The following is a 16,751-nucleotide window of genomic DNA, read 5'->3' as shown; positions in this document are numbered from 1 at the left end:
ACAACAAAGAACACAAACCAGGGCTTAAAGTGGGAAAATTCCTGTGCCTGAAACCTTTTAGAGGCTGACGGCAGGCATGGGGGACAGTGGGGTGCACTTTGAGAGTATCAATCTAGTATCAAATCAAGAAGCTAGTGACCAGGGCCAGCCTAATATCTTTGGGGTCCCTAAACTTGAAATCTAAGCCTATATGGCTGCAACTGAATATCCTGTCCCAGAATATTCCCACGCCTGAATTCAGGCACTGTGCCTGAGAACTTCAAGCTTCAGTCACTCAGGCTAGGGACATTTTTTCAAGATATTGATATCCTACTGACAATGACCACTAGATGGCACTGCTTGCACCTAAGATCGCCTTACTGCATGAGAAGTGTACAAAAGACTTTAGAAATAGGACTGTGCTGTATGCGCAAACAATAGCCATGCTCACCAAAGATTGCCTTCATTTTCACTTCATCTAAGACCTGGCGTGCCTCTCCTTTCCCGCCGACCTTGGCTTCGCCACCTGAGGGAATGTAAGGAGAGTTATGAAAGGAGAGGCTGGCCGTCTTCTATTCCACATCCATTACCACCATAAATACATTTTAACGTCTCATCAGAAATAATCATGTTCACATTGAAACTAGACCCACTCACACCGCACGGAAGTAATACAATCACTCACTTGCAGCAGATCACTGAATAAAACCACATGTTCTTTACTTCCTCCATCAAGGAACTAGGTTTCATTACACAGTTCTAATGGCGCAGCTGATTGCTTTCCAGTCACAAGAGGGAGCAATTTTTTTACACATCCTGGATCCTCAACGTGTTGACTATTTTTCAAACAATGTTTGAAGCAGCTGTGCTCATTCAAGTAGGAGCAGGACCTCACAATAAAAAACATGCATTTCCTGATGCCACTAGGGGGCGCTATGGTTGTTTATTTATCTTGATATGTCATTGTGTTCAGGGCGGGACCCTGATCAAACCTGCGAAGTTTCAAGCTGGTGAGCCATTTTATAGTGGAGTTACAGAAATTTATAAGGTCATGCCGTTCCAGCACGGCCACGCCCTTCAGTGAAAACTCAATGTTGTTGTAAATACTTCATAGGCAACCTCTTAACTATTTTTTTCACTATGTTTGAGGTAGCCTTCGCCCGAGAGACAGCTGGGATAGGCTCCAGCCCCCCCGTGACCCTGCAAAGGATTAAGCGGTGTATAGAAAATGGATGGATGGATGGATGTTTGAGGTACTTCAGGTGTCAAATAGCTGAAGTAGTAAGTTGAAAACATGTGATTTTCATCTGCCACTAGGGGGCACTTTACCTGTTGGTAAAAATTTGCATATCACTGTGTTCAGAGCCGGACCCTGATCCAATAAAAATCAGATGACGTCAAGCCGAGTTATGGCAACTTCCTGTTTCATGGCGAATGGTCGATTTTCGCCAGGCCCCCACGGTCACGCCCTTCAACGAAAACTCAGGCTTTTAATAACTTTTGATCACCATCTTGTCTAGATTGGCAATAATAGTACATAATATATGGTGGGTCTAAAAAGATCAGCCAAAAAGCTGGAAAATGCCTGGCAAGCTGGAGGTAGCTGGTGTGAAAATGGCTTGCAGTGAAAGACGTAAATTTGAACATATTTTGAGCTTAAATACTTGCAGAGATCCCCCAGCAGCAGAAACCATTAGTGCAACTTATGGTGAGACACCAGTCCGCGCGTATTTACACACGGCACAATGGTAGGGCAATTGTGGCAAAATTAATAATCAGGATTATTTTGACTGGCATTGAAATCACGATTATTAAACACGATTACTGATCAAAGCCGCCCCAGTTTGTCCTTATACACCGTGTACTGGCATTGCAGAATTAAAAGTGGCGTGACACAACACAACAACACACCTGTCACCAGGTGATTCTGCTTGTTTATAATCACACACAGAGCCAATAACCTCATGGACTTATAGCACAAAGCTTTTCATGTGTTCCTGGTTAAATGGGCCGTTGCTTCTTCTGCTGCACATAAGTTAAAAAGATTGACTTATGTGATGATCTGTGGGTTTTTTTTATTCCTCCTGCCTGTGTGAGTGTGTGTGCTTTGTGAATGCAGCTTTGCATCACCGCTGTAAAAAGCTCTCCCAGCTCAAAACCGCGAACAAATTTGTGGAATAATTCTGCAATTTTACACAAACAGCAGCAAACATGTTACTTAACAGCATCCCGCCATGTCTCCTTGGTTTTACTTTACTTCTCTGTCATCTTCTTCAGTTTCAAATTCAAAACACTGGAGAAATGTGCAGTGTGACTCCCTGTTCCCTCTAAACACGAGCTGAAACAAACTGTTTAGACACACAGCTACCGGGTAAGGAAGGATATGCTGCCTTTACAACACAAGACAAAGCGCAACACACCACCACGGCATGCATTTCATTTCGATTATCCTGTTTTCATAATTGTGTGAAGCCAAAATCGTAATTGAGATTAAAATTCAATTAATCACCCAGCCCTATACAGTGGTATGACTTTATCGAAGATTTAATTTCAAGACATGCCGACAGGATCAGTCACGATCTACTTTTAATTACTGCTCTGTGTTCCACACATCCATGAGGCCACAGAAAGTATTTCACAAGTTTAAAGTTTAATTTTGTTTTCCCTGTCAAGTTTATAATTGCTTAGATGTCCCACTAAATTTGCTGCAGTCACATTACTGCACGGATGGAAACAAAATAGCAGCGTCTCATCTTCGCAGTAAATCATCAGAAAACACTCACACATCATCACAACACACAAAGAAATCACATGGGAAGCCGCTCAGCGTAATTTAAAAAGCATCAGCCTGCAGGGATGTGGAGTGAAATGAGGATCCACACAGGTGCGGATTTTTAAATCGAAGATAAGAATCCATTCAGATGGGAGTGGGTGGATGATTAATGCGCACATGGCGACTTGGATGAATTCAGAGCCGATTTGTGGCGATTATTAAAGTGGCAATGTTAAGCACCACTACGAGACAAAGAACACATCTGTTCAGCAAACATACCCACTCAAATTCTATCAACCATTATCCTACACTCATTCACAGCCGAACAACATGCTAGCAAATTTCCCCATAAAGTTACTCTGGTTTGGTCATCAAAAAACTTCTTGGGGACGCTCTGGTGTTTTGAAGGACGATCGTCTTCCTCGTTGTCCACCTCACTAGCTGCATTTCCATTACAGTTGTTCACAAAATAAAAAAGACTCACAAGTTCATCTCACGATTAATGAAAACGGAATGATTAGATTTTGCAAAGTTCGCACAGGACGAGATCACAGCTGTTGGTTTGTCTTGAACAGATCAGCCAGCATGGCAGCTGGAACAGCTGTAGTGTTTTTGTCTGCTTCTTATTGAGAACCAGAAAACATACAAACACTACAAAATTGATAAGATGTTATATCTGACTGCATGCGACCGGCTCGAAACGGGGAGTCCGCTGACCTTGGAGACGTATAAATGCGAAAAAAGTGTTTCCATTACACTTTTGCGATACACCTAAATATCGACACGTCTGAAAAACCACCTCATGAGAGCGTAAAAATGTTTTTGCAATATATGTGCCAGGGCTGACGTCAAAATCCAGAAGTTTAGCGTCGCATTTTGGATTATGTCAGAAAATAAATTCTGTGGCTAACACAAGTTTATGATACTTACACTTTTTTTCAGCGAGATAATCTTCAGACATGAACAACTTTTATATCATATTTGAAGCTTAAATGCGATCGCCAGAAGTAAAAAGCTAACATTAGCCTTTAACGGACTAATGATGTGTTTGATTGCACTCGAAACTCAGAAAGATCTGACCTCCGAATTGGAAGAGTGATACTTACTTACTTACTCTCTCTCTCTCTTTGCCTTGAGTAGCTGATGTACTTCCCCTAAAGTATTTTTAAATGCTCGAAAGACATCCAAAAAACATCAATTTACTGTGGCTGACCATGTTTTCCAAGGTTGCGCAATGAAATGCATTTACCTCGGAAGTTGGAATTTCCGACCCCAATCTTTCCGAGTTCCAAGTGCAATCGAATGCAGCATAACACAAGGTAGCCTATCACGTTGTAGTCGCGGCCAAATGGAAGACCGCTCAACCTGCTCAGAGGCATAATGGGGTAACCTCGTCGCTCATTTATTCGATTTAAGGGGGGCAAGGGGAGGATGTATGTGCCGTAACATTAACCAGCCTTACCATCATAATCATGGAGTACAGAAAATATCTAAAGGATGGGGCAGCAATTCCAACTCGAACAGAGAAAAGGTGGAGAAGGTTACGCATTATTGCATTATGCTGACAGTAACGTTTGTAAGAATCCAACATGGCGGCGCGTGTACACGCAGCGGCTTCTCTCTTTCTCATTGTGACAGAGTTTTTGTTCGTCTTCGTCACGTCTACCTGTCTACAAACAAAAGTACAGTCGGGAGTTTCTGCTAAATGTCGACAGGACAGGCGGCGTCAGAGGAAGCAGAAGCGGGGTAAGCGCGGAGATATCCGAGCCAGGCTAGCAGCTAGCCCACACAAGCCGGCTATCCCCACCATCATGCTGGCCAACGTACGCTCTTTGGACAATAAACTGGACAACCTACGCCTTCTACGCACAACCCAGAAGTCTGCGGGAGAGTGCTGTGTTTATGTATTTACGGAAACTTGGCTCAACAACAGCGTAACGGACCACGCCATTCAGCTCGAGGGGCTAACCTGCTATCGAGCAGAAAGAGCTCTCGCTGAGGGAGGTAAGACACGCGGCGGGGGACTCTGTGTTTACATCAACAATGACTGGTGTTGTGCGGCTGTTGTGATCTGCAAGCACTGCTCACTACTGGTGGAGTTTATCGTCATAAAATGCCGACCCTTTTACCTCCTGAGGGAGTTTACAGCCATACTGCTTGTTGCTGTTTACATCCCTCCAAGCTCCAACGAAAACAACAGGAGCGAGGCATTGAATGAACTGCACCAACACATCAGTGAGAGGCAGACTGCCCATCCAAATGCCTTCCTCATCCTGGCTAGGGATTTCAACCATGCAGAACCAAAGAGGATGTTTCAAAAACACATAGACTTTCCAACATGTGGACATAACACACTGGACCAGGTTTACACCACCCAGAGAGGAGCTTACAAGGCCCTTCCCCTCCCACACCTCGGTGCCTCTGACCACATCACTGTTATGCCAAATCCAGCATACAGACCACTGGTTAAAGTCACCAAACCAGTTCTGAAAGAGGTGCGAGTGTGGCCTGAGGGGTCTTTGGAGGAACTTCAGGACTGTTTTAACACCACAAACTGGGTCGTGTTTAAACAGGGTGCCACCTACAACAACATCACCGACCTCCAAGAGTACACAGACGTTGTCACTGCTTACATTACCAAATGCATCGATGATGTAACAGTAACAAAGACCATCACTGTTCGAGCCAATCAAAAGCCATTGCTGACAGGAGAGGTCCACAGGCTGCTGAAGGCCCGTAACACTACCTTTAGAGAAGGAGACGAGGAGGGCCTGAGGACAGCGAGAGCCAACCTGCCACGCAGCATCAGAGAGGCCAAGAAGGTGTACTCCAGGAGGATAGCTCATCGCTTCAGCGACAGCAGGGATACGCAGAGCCTGTGGCGAGGGATACAGACCATCACAGACTACAAACCCCCACCGCAGACCTGTGACAGCTCCACCTCCCTGCTAAATGAGCTAAATGACTTCTTTGCTCGCTTTAAAGCACACAACAGCACACCTGCACAAAAATCCCCATCCCCTCCCGGCCAACAGGTGTTGTCGCTGTCCCCTGACAGTGTGAGGAGGACGCTCAGCAGGATCATCGCTCGCAAAGCTTCTGGTCCTGACAACATTCCTGGTCGTGTGCTGAGGGGCTGTGCCGGAGAGCTCACGGATGTCTTCACAGACATCTTCAACATCTTGTTGAGCCAAGCTGTTGACCCCACATGCTTCAAAACCACCACCATCATCCCTGTCCCGAAAAAGTCGTCGCCCTCCTGTTTCAACGACTACCGTCCGGTGGCACTCGCCCACATCCTCATGAATTGCTTCGAACGGCTAGTGTTGAAACACATCAAGACTGTCCTCCCACCCTCCCTGGACCCCTTCCAGTTTGCTTATCGGCCCAACCACTCGACCGATGACGCCATCTCCACTGCCCTCCACTCAGCCCTCACATATCTGGACAAAAAAGACTCCTACGTCAGAATGCTGTTCATAGACTTCAGCTCAGCATTCAACACAATCATCCCTCAACAGCTCATCACAAAACTGGACCAGCTTGGATTAAACACCTCACTGTGCAACTGGCTGCTGGACTTCCTGACTGGGAGACCTCAGGCAGTTTGGGTCAGCAGGAACACATTCAGCACCACCACACTGAACACGGGGGCCCCCCAAAGATGTGTGCTGAGCCCCCTCCTCTTCACTCTGCTGACCCACGACTGCACACCGTCGCACAGCTCCAACCTCCTCGTCAAGTTCGCCGATGACACAACTGTGGTGGGTCTCATCAGCAACGATGACAAGGCAGTCACACACCCTGGACTCTGAAATGCCCCCCGCTGCCCCCCCCACCACCACACACACACACACACACCCTGGACTCTGAAATGACCCCACCACACACACACACACACACACTAATGTGAACCCCTCCCCTCAGGAAAACAACACACAGTCACTTTTTTCACCACCAGTCGTTAAACTAATTCTTTTTGCACTACCATTTACATTTGCACTATTGCATTCTCTTAATGTTTTATTGTTTAGATTGTACAGTTTTGTTTAGATTGTACAGTTTTTAATTTATCTCTTTTTAATATATGTCCTGTCACAAAAGGTTGAAGAGTAACGCAATTTCGATTCTCTGTCCTGTACATACTGCAGAATTGACAATAAAGCTGACTTTGACTTTGACTTTTGACTTTGACTTTGCAAAGTGCATGGCGAACTGGCTAACGTTAGCTAGCATCACAGCTGAACAAACTGGACAGCCATCATTAATGTTAGCTTGTTAACAATGGAAAGAAAGTCCCAGTCACGTTAGCTAACTGTTGGCTAAGCTAGCTACGTTACTTGCTGGCTGCGAACTAACGTTAGCTAGCTAGCTGGGACTGGACTTGGAAGTGTATTTGTTTTATATTTTATATTGCACATGGATTACATTTTTGTACTGTACTATCATCTATTACTGTACTGTATTGTAACAGATGAGAGAGAACATGCTGTTTCATGATTTAAAATAAAAATAAAAATTGCTGAGTAAATTAAATTGCATTTATTTTATACACCTTACTTCTTAACTACAGGGGATGCTTTTTCTTAAACACTTATGGCTATATGTTTGAACATTTGGAACGCATCACAAAAATCCATGAGCTACATACATGTTTGCACTTTTATACTGTAATGTTTGTCATTACTGTAATAAAGCTTTATCAATCAATTATCTGTGTACACAATGAGGTTGTTTCACCAGTTTTACGGATGACTGTTTTCTGATTTGGTGCTTCAGCAGATTGCTTTTTGATTTTTCTGATTTTAGCAAGCGACTAAAACATGGATACAAATTAAATTCTACGGCAATTTATTGTATTGTCAAGTCTCTTTATTAGTACTTTATTTACATTCCTAAGGTCAGGAAAAAATTCTGATAGCTGAAGGGCCACTGAGCCAAAGATGTTAGCATTTAGCTAATAGACCATCACAGAGTCATGTCATGGGTGTAGACTCTTGGTCTTGTTCGAATCACTCTGCACTTAAACTCTCACTACTAAATATAATACTATAAAGAACTATCAGACTAAACAATGTATTTTACAAGCCAGTTTAAGTGTCTGCTAATAGATTTTTACAAGATACCAGCTGCTGTCCTGAAATGTAGGAACACAACAGGTAAAAATCCACAACTGCATAGCTTAATACGGCTTTTGAAAATGGATAGTGAAAAGATGAAGAACACATGATTTGTCATTAAAGACCTGAAAATTGTGGACACGCTAGTATGATACTTGATGTTTAGTCAGCCATATCCAGCTACTTAAGAGTGAAATGGTAATAATGGGAAAATAATAATATTTAAAACACTGACAGGATGTGAGGGTGGGATGCCAAGTTTCAAGGCAAACACACATGCCTCAATCACCACACTGACATACTTGAACCTCAGATGAAATATAAATGGATGAGACACAATAGTTACAAAGTTAATTTGAATAAAACAGGGCTTGCCACACTGTACTGATGACACGTTTGGAAAAGTGGACACAGGTCAACTTCTCCTTAGAAAATGTAGAGGTGTGGTGGGAAGTTCAAAAAACAACAAACAAAACAAAAATGTGTCAAAAGTGTTTGTCACATACCAAAAGCTCCTTAGAGGTTGGTGTTCCTTCCTTTGTTTGGCTATTACCAGCATTTCTCTCAGCTGGAACTGACATGTCCTCCAGCCGAGTCATGTTTTATTGTGCTTAACTGGGCTAAACTGCTGGTTCATTTGCTCACAGTGACCACAGTGTTTGTAGCATCAGACCGACTGAATTACAGAATGTTCATTCTGACTCTGTACATTTTCCATTTTCCAAGATATCACTGGAATGTTATCTTTTTATATTTTATCAGCAATTACCATGGAAATGCCAACAATGAATATGTCTTACTAACAAGTGTAGCTTTATGGTTTATGCAAGGACATTGTATTTTAAATGATTTAGCTGGTAGAGCACTGGCTTCGACATAGAACAAAGTCAAATACATAAAGATCTGTGACTCCACACAAACCCACAATTGTTCAGAGATTAGAACAGAAAAATCAGATAAAGGTTATATATATGAGTAAATGATCAACTAGTACTTTTAATTTCAGAATGTGGCAATTTGTTGGCAAGTGGCCATGGTATAAGCAGGATAACACCCTCCAAATGTTTGTGGTGAAAACTCATTACCACCATGGAATGTACAACTTGTTGGGTGTTAATACATTTTCGTTACGCAATAAAGTGTAACTTTCAATTATTACATATAGCTGAAATGGTGTCCACAAACATTTGACCATGCTGTGGACTGAAAAACTTATAAAAATAAAATAAAAACTAACAATAATGTCTTCCGAAAAAACAAAAACAAAAACTAATCTGTCTGCCAGCCTCAATACTATACCACACATCTTGCATACTTTGCTTTATGACTCTTGAGTATACTTTTTATTTTATGACTTTCAGGTCAGCATGTCACTTAATTATGATAATATGCGATAGGCGTTCAGTAGGTGACTTTTTCAGTAAGAGGTGAGATCTCGAATAGTTAACTTAAGCTAAGGTAGGTAATGTAGTTTCGAAGCATTTTTTTAATATTTGTAGAAATTCTCTTTTCACCCCAACAGCAATCACAAAACAGAGATAAAAAGAAAAAAAAAATGGGTATCTGCAGCTGTCTCAGGCCTGTATTAAGCCCATTCAATCATTTCATTCAGGCCTACCTGCCTACCTGCATGCACACTGCCTGTGGTACTCATAGCGCATGACCATACTTTAGAAGGCTAAGCAAATATATTGTTAAATAGTGAGCTAGTCACACAAGAGTAGCAAAGAAAGTACAGCCAAAATTTCCCAAAGCTAACATGCCAGCGTCATGGCTGTACCACTAACATCAGCCACGATGGCTGCTTATGTTCATTATGACAATGTTAGATGTGTGAATGAGACATGAGGTGGTAAACGCCTGACCAGTTAGCTGATTTGGAAAGGTACATTTGTGACGGTTTTGCTTGTTTTAATATGATGTGGCATTTAGCAGAGTTGTTTATTTATTTGTTTATTAAAAGAATCAGTCTTCACTACTCTCCCCAGCGCTATCTCTTGCGCTGGGGAGAGTAGTGAAGCACTATTCAGGCAGTGCATGTTCATGGAGATCTTAGCTCTAAGATCTCTAAGCTGCACTAATCAGTATTATTATTAATAAATCACACTACTATAATATTACTGTAGTATGAAAGGTGTCATTTGTTGTAACAAATAAGCAGCAACTCTGCAGCTGAGCTTTTTACCCTGTCTTAGTTCATACTTTTTGTTTTACAGCACATTTGTTTTGGTTTATATTTCCAGGCACAGCAGGCATCTGTTTTCATCAAACAAACTCTGACCAACGGCCTGTACCTGCTCAGCACAAAACAACAGAAAGAAACAATTCGAGACTAACTGGAGAAGAAAGTGCAAAATATAAAGAGCCAGATAGTTTGACAGGAGTTGGTGGAAACCAAACCAGAGCTACGAGAAGAGTGAACATTCTGTGCTGGCAGCTGTCTGCAACCTTGTTTGCCATATCAACTTTATAAGGTTATCACTTGTTATTCGTGTGTGATATCCAACTTTCTGTGGAGTTCTGTCCCCATGAAGTGGGCAAAAACAACAAAAACAGATTGATGATGCTTAATCAGTAAAACATATTTAAAGTAACAGAAGCAAATGTGCAAAAGTATACGTAATGACTACTTTTGGGTAAGATATAACATTATCAATATTTATATAGGCTGAATTGCATATTTGCTTGTAGACAAACATTTTTGCATTTTTAGCTGACCTATTGAACAAGAACTTAAAGACACAGTTTAATCTAGATATTACTGGAATTTTTTAACTGAAAGCATAACGATTGAACACTATCTCCATTTTCCATATAATTACAAAAAAATTACACAATCCTTTCCAGAAACGTTTTTATTCACACATAGTTGAACACACAACATTTCATCTCTGTAAATAAAAGGAAACATTTAATATAATAAAGCATAACCATACGTCTAATTATAATCTGCAAAGTAACTAGTAGTTACAGAAATAAATGTGGAGTAAAAAGTTCCCCTCTAAATTTGAAGGACAAGGAATATTAAGTAGAATAAAATGAAAGTACTGAAGTGAAGTAAATTAATGTAAAAGCACAATGTATTAATACAAAACACTCCATTTCAAGGTCCATGTATTTGGAATCTAATGTAAGTAAAAGCATAGATTATTAGTAAAATGCGTAAAATGTATGAAAAGTAAATAAAATTACTAAATATACAGAGAAATGGCCCTGTGTATGATATATTACTATATATTTGATTGCTTACAATATGTAAACAATATGTAATTTTACTATTGTAGTTTTAACTAATTTATATACAGTTGAATAATCTTGTCCAGTGGTTCTCAGCCTAGGGGGCTTGCTCGAAGAAAAAAGGAGCATAAAATGGAAATAATGGAAAGTAAGCATCTCAAAACTTTAAGCTATACTTAAATGCCATACTTGAATAAATGTAGTTTGTCATTTTCCACCGTTGTTCGAAGGCACTGGCAATTTATTTTGATCCAATATATCATTGTGTATTTGCTGTAGTTTTGTAGGGGAACTGTTGTCTAGGTTCGAATGTCTGGTCCAGCAAATCATTTAACATTAGTCCGTGATAATAGAATAAAATTTTCTTTCTTTGTATTACAAATCCCTGATTGGAGTCGGAGTCATTTGGAACCATTGAAGTGACATCATGCCCTTGTGGAAGTGAGGCCCCTCCCTGTCCCAGTGACATCAGCCGGAGCTGTGCTGCCTTCCTCCAGGCGAACACGGTAAATCCGCACATACACATCCAGCAGCACTGGGAAAACTCGACGGAAACTGCGCCTGCTCGGCTATTATTGCTTTCTTCATGGGACAACAAAAAAGACTTATTCTTCACTTGGTTAGCAGCCATTTCTTTCAGTCTTCACCTTCGTCTGTGCCGGGTAAGAACGCCTTTTTTCCTCAACGTAAAAAAATGTTCTGGATGTGAGAAAATGTTTCCTCCACCTGGGAGCGACGGGTTTTTCATCCTGAAGCCGAAGAATTAGCTGCAACTTTTCATTGTGGACAATCAAGCTAAAGTGGTACACATATTGTTGCTGGCTTGAGAAAACGACGGTTAACCGATACCAAACCAAAAGTCTCGTTTGTATTTCTAAATCCTGAATATATGCCGACTTTCTCGTTTAAGATACCCTTTTTTATGTGTCGCTGTTTGTTTGACCGTCTGAAGTTCCAGAAATCCTCTCCGTGTGTACCTTCTGTGAAACTACAGTAACGGTTGTGGTCGTTTAAAACCAGCTGCTCTTTCGTACGGTAATGTTGTCAAACGTCGTCGTTTCACGTCTAAGATCCCCTTGAAAGAAAACTAAATACCAGTAAAGCTGTTAGAAATGTCAAATATTCAAATGTAATAGTGTTACAAGCTGATAGACAGTAAAGTCTCACTGAAATGCTAATGAACCCGGTATCACGGTGGTCTGTCTGTAGCTTAGTGGCACTGTGGGTGACACTAGTTGCCATGGCATTAAATAACACAACTCCTCTGATTTCCCGAGTATTTGACATCATCATCTTTATCATCTTGACAGTACTGGCTCGTGTTTGCACGAAGCACGAATGATACAGGTTACAGTCTGCAACACCAATCTGAATCTGAACTGTGTGCAGACAGAAACTGTGGAAGCCAGTAACCAAAATAAATCCTCACAGAGAGACAGGAGGAACGATGAAAATGAGAACCTAGGTGATTAGTTGATTGATTAGATGATTAACAGAAAATGAATTGGCAACGAGTTTAATAGGTGATTATTTTTTTAAGGAAATATGACAAAAATATCATTTGAAGATTATTAAATAACAAGAGTTGCAGCATGCTGTTGAGATTCCTAATCCTACCCCTTGTCTAATTCTGAGAATGAATCACATTACATTTAACCCTAACCCTACATCTAGTTAACCTACAATATTATTTCATTATTATGTAGACTTTCCTGTAACAACAAAACCAGCTGAGCTTTTGTTGCAGTATGAAGTGTGGGAATAACGTTAGGTCTGTCTCTGTGAGAAAAAGCAATGTGAAAAAACTGTTTCCCACATCCAACCTGCTACTCTGGGTGTTGAGACTTTTGTGTTTGTTCTTGCAGTCAACAACAGAGAAATTGGTGTGCATTGCTCATAATTTTACCTTCCACATCTATGAGTTTTATTAGTATGTACCAAGCCCTTTTCCTTCATGTTCACAGCCACAGCACATTATTTTCGGTATGCGAAAACATTTGTCATAGTAATGATGGCATTGCAAAATCCATAGTATGGTAGACCGTGATACCGGTGATGGTGACAAAACTGGCTTACTGCCCACCCCTTTGTGTTATGAATTCCCACCACTACAGTGAATACAGTTTTAGTACAGTTACACTAAGACAATTCATGAAGAATTAAGACACTACATGGATAGCCAATAATGTTGGACTGCTGATGTATAAGTCCTCTAGTTAATGTGTAATAACAATGACTTAGTCAAAATATAGACATAGTATCTTATAATTATGAATTAGTACCCTATTTCATGTAAATGATAATGCATGAGTGAGTCCTGATATGAGATAGTAATGCATCAGATGTGAAGCAGACTGATGTTTCTTCTGCTTAGTCTTCAACAACTTCAGCACTTACCACAAGAACAAGGTGTGCTTTGAAATCAGTATCAATTTTTAAAGTGTCTTTGTAATATTTTTACATCATGGTTATGAGTTAGTTAAAGGAATTGCTTTGGAAACTACTTTGTGTCTCAGAGCAGTGACTTCGAAGTTTCCGCTTCGAAGCCAAGAAATATTCCTGTACATAATCCCCTTAAAATGGCAAATAGTTGATTTAGCACTTTGGCTTTTGTATTATTTAAACAAATAAGAGCCAACATCTTAATTAGTGGCTTTGGAAATGCTGGGAGGTGGATTTTCTTGTCTTTGAACACTTATTTATACTAACGGTTCCCCCTTGTTTCCAGTCTTTATGCTATGGTAAGATAGCCAGCTACTGGCTGTAACTTCATATTGAACAGAATGATATCAGAGAGATATTCATCTTTACAGAATATTCATCTTTACAGACAGCAACAATGTGTTTCTTCCAAAATGTCAAACTATTCCTTTAACTATTACTGACGACTTCACCCCTCTATGATCTCTCGAGCATAGTTAAAGGTTGCCTGAATTTGTAACAAGAAGCATAATTTTAAAATAGAATATAATAAGTCTTCAATCATTATTCGAATATACTTTGTCATAATTGTGAAGTTAAAAAAGATTTATTTCACATCTTGTGTTTACTGGTAGTAATGGACAGAAAATGAAATTGTCCAGCTGTAAAGTTATTTTGATATAAAAAATGTGATATTTTATGCTGCAGCACAAACAATATGAAAAATGAACTGGGTGATTTCCCAACATACAAAACAACAGCAGTCAAATTTGCATGAATTTAGAATTTTCATTGACAGCCCTAGGTGAGAGAGTGGGTGTAGTAGTAACTGCAGAGCAGATGAGGGAAGTGAAAACAGGTGTGCCCTTGGGTGTGCCCATCAGATGATTGACACTGAATGAGAATTTGAGGAAGTGGGAATATGGGTGAAGGTAGGGACAGAAAGGTAGATTTTGACATAAAGTGGGGCCAAATTAAACAGGAAAGGTCGCAGTCATTTAGAGGAAGGACATATACTATATCTCTGTGTTTCTCTGCAGAGCATGTGTGATTGTCAGTAGACGAGAGGGACAGAGCGAGGGGAAATTGTCCACTAGTTAATTGATCATAGACGTCCTTCTCTCAGATGTATAAAAGAGTGCTAAAATGGGTCAGCAAATATACTTTGGCAGATTCTAGTATACCTGGGCAGCCTGCCCAAGTAAAATCTGTGTTTGGGAAACACTGATCTTATCTTGACCACTCTTTTTTCAAATATTTGTTGCTTCACACTGGATCATATTTAATTTTCTTTTGGCAGGTTGGTCTCCTTCTCAGTCCAGATTGTACTCTCTTCAAACATTATTGTGCATTTCTTATAACAACAATGGTATCACGGGTGATTGCAATGTACAAGGGGCGACAAAGGCTCAGGAGGTAGAGCAGTCGTCCACTTATCAGAAGGTCAGTGGTTAGATACCTGGCCTCATCCTATGTTGAAGTATCCTTGGGCATGAAACTGAACCCCAAATTGCCCCTGATGCCATACATCAGTGTGTTAACAGTCATTATGAGCATGTTTGTAGCTACCATTGTGTGAAGGCAGGCTTGTGTTGTAATAGTGCTTTGAGTGGTTGTCAGACTAGAAATGCGCCATGTAAGTACAGTCAGTCAATTTACCATTTACATTTGATTAACCTGAGGGTGAATTGTTAAGATTGGAACTATAAATGCAGGTCTGTGAATTACCCAGAATTGTACCTCAGTTTATGAATGTGCTTGTTAAAATTGTTTCTGGATGCTTGATCACTTTCTGAGCAAAACATACTTCATCCCTTTATCATTGAGGACCCGATATTGGATTACAGCTGGACTTGAATAGACTTCATTGTTTGAATGAATGCTTGTGGTTCCAGATAGGCCTAAGTGTCCTCTCCACCAGGAGTAAACATGCGTCTTCGCTTGTTGGTGAAGCTCAGTTCCAACTAATGATGATATGAGATATAACAGGCAAGGCATGGCTGTAGTTGGCATTGTACAAGCAGCTGGTATCCCCCACCCTTCATTCTAACCACAGTCAAGGACCACCCTCGTCAGCTTTACTTGTCAGTGACTAGAGCCAGCCATTATTCCAGGCATGAGTCATCCTGGAGCTCGGTCTTTACCAAACACCACCACTCCCCTTCCCTCGTGCTCTGTATCAGCCCAGAGTGAGTGTTCAGTGTTGCATGCGAGTCATCTGTACCTGCTAAGAAGAAACAAACCTTTTATCAGTTTTTTTTGCATCCCGTTTTTGAACCCATTGTTTCATGACAGGTTGTCAGTTTTAATCTCCCTGCCTTTGTGTTTGGCACTCATGACAGCAACTATCTGTGTGGCTCAAGGGGTGGCAAAGTCGTTCAGTCAGTCTGGCGGTTTGTTCCACAGTAGAGCATTAGGTTTCTGGCACAACTTGGACATATATTTGCAAGGTGCATGGAGAAGGGGAAATAATCTGAATGGGTCAAAACTGCAGAAACGTGTCTTTAGAACAGCTTTATTGCAGAATGAAGCAACTATCGAAGGAATTTCCATTACTTTTTTTTAACATTGGTCGTCATCAGAGAAATATGAATCCTACTGATTTATGTCACTGAATGTGCCCCCTAAATGACAGAGACAGAGGTGTTTACAGTCCAAGTGTTTTAATGTGCACAATTTATTGATGCTAGTCAGCAGCAGAGTACTCTGAGGAGAGTTTGTTCGTGGTGACATCTCCCATAGTCAGAAAAGTGTGAAATAATGAATATGATTTCTACAAAAGAGCAAAGCTGGGATATGATATATCCTCTCACAGAAGTGGGCAGACGAAGCAGGGATAGTAGAGTATGTCTTTCGTTTTTAGCGGAAAGGTGAAGCATTTTTTATTTTTATTTTATTCATTTATTTATTTAGGACAGTGCACATTGATGAACATTGCTGTAAATGTGCCAGTTTATAGCTGATTAGCTAATTTGCAACTGTAGTCCTTGGGCAGAATGTCAGTTGCCTAATAAAACAACATGGAAGTACACAAGCATTTGTTTAACCCATTTATTTGTTGGAATCCTATGCCATTAACAAGTTATTTAGTATTTCATAGCTTATTCTGTATGGCAACCTCTGCACATAACTATAAAACGGTGCTGATTAGTCAATTAATTGATTGGTTGATCAACAAAAAATTAATCAACAACTATTTTCCTAATTGTTTATAATTTGAG

The 16,751-nt window shown here is 40.6% G+C and overlaps 1 protein-coding gene across 1 annotated transcript in view; it reads left to right on the top strand.

Annotated features, from left to right (window-relative positions):
- Window positions 1-11,618: 11,618 nt before the first annotated feature.
- LOC121616581 (SH3 domain-binding protein 4) overlaps window positions 11,619-16,751 on the top strand; it is a 54,782-nt gene continuing 49,649 nt past the window's right edge. Inside the window, exon 1 of the mRNA XM_041951413.1 lies at window positions 11,619-11,771. The gene's annotated coding sequence lies outside the window, so the exon portion shown is untranslated. The remainder of the gene's footprint in view (window positions 11,772-16,751) is intronic.

Source organism: Chelmon rostratus, chromosome 13 (genome assembly GCF_017976325.1).
Source record: "Chelmon rostratus isolate fCheRos1 chromosome 13, fCheRos1.pri, whole genome shotgun sequence".
NCBI lineage: Eukaryota > Metazoa > Chordata > Actinopteri > Chaetodontiformes > Chaetodontidae > Chelmon > Chelmon rostratus.
Note: the sequence above shows the minus strand (reverse complement) of the source record. Positions and strands in the feature narration are given on the sequence as shown.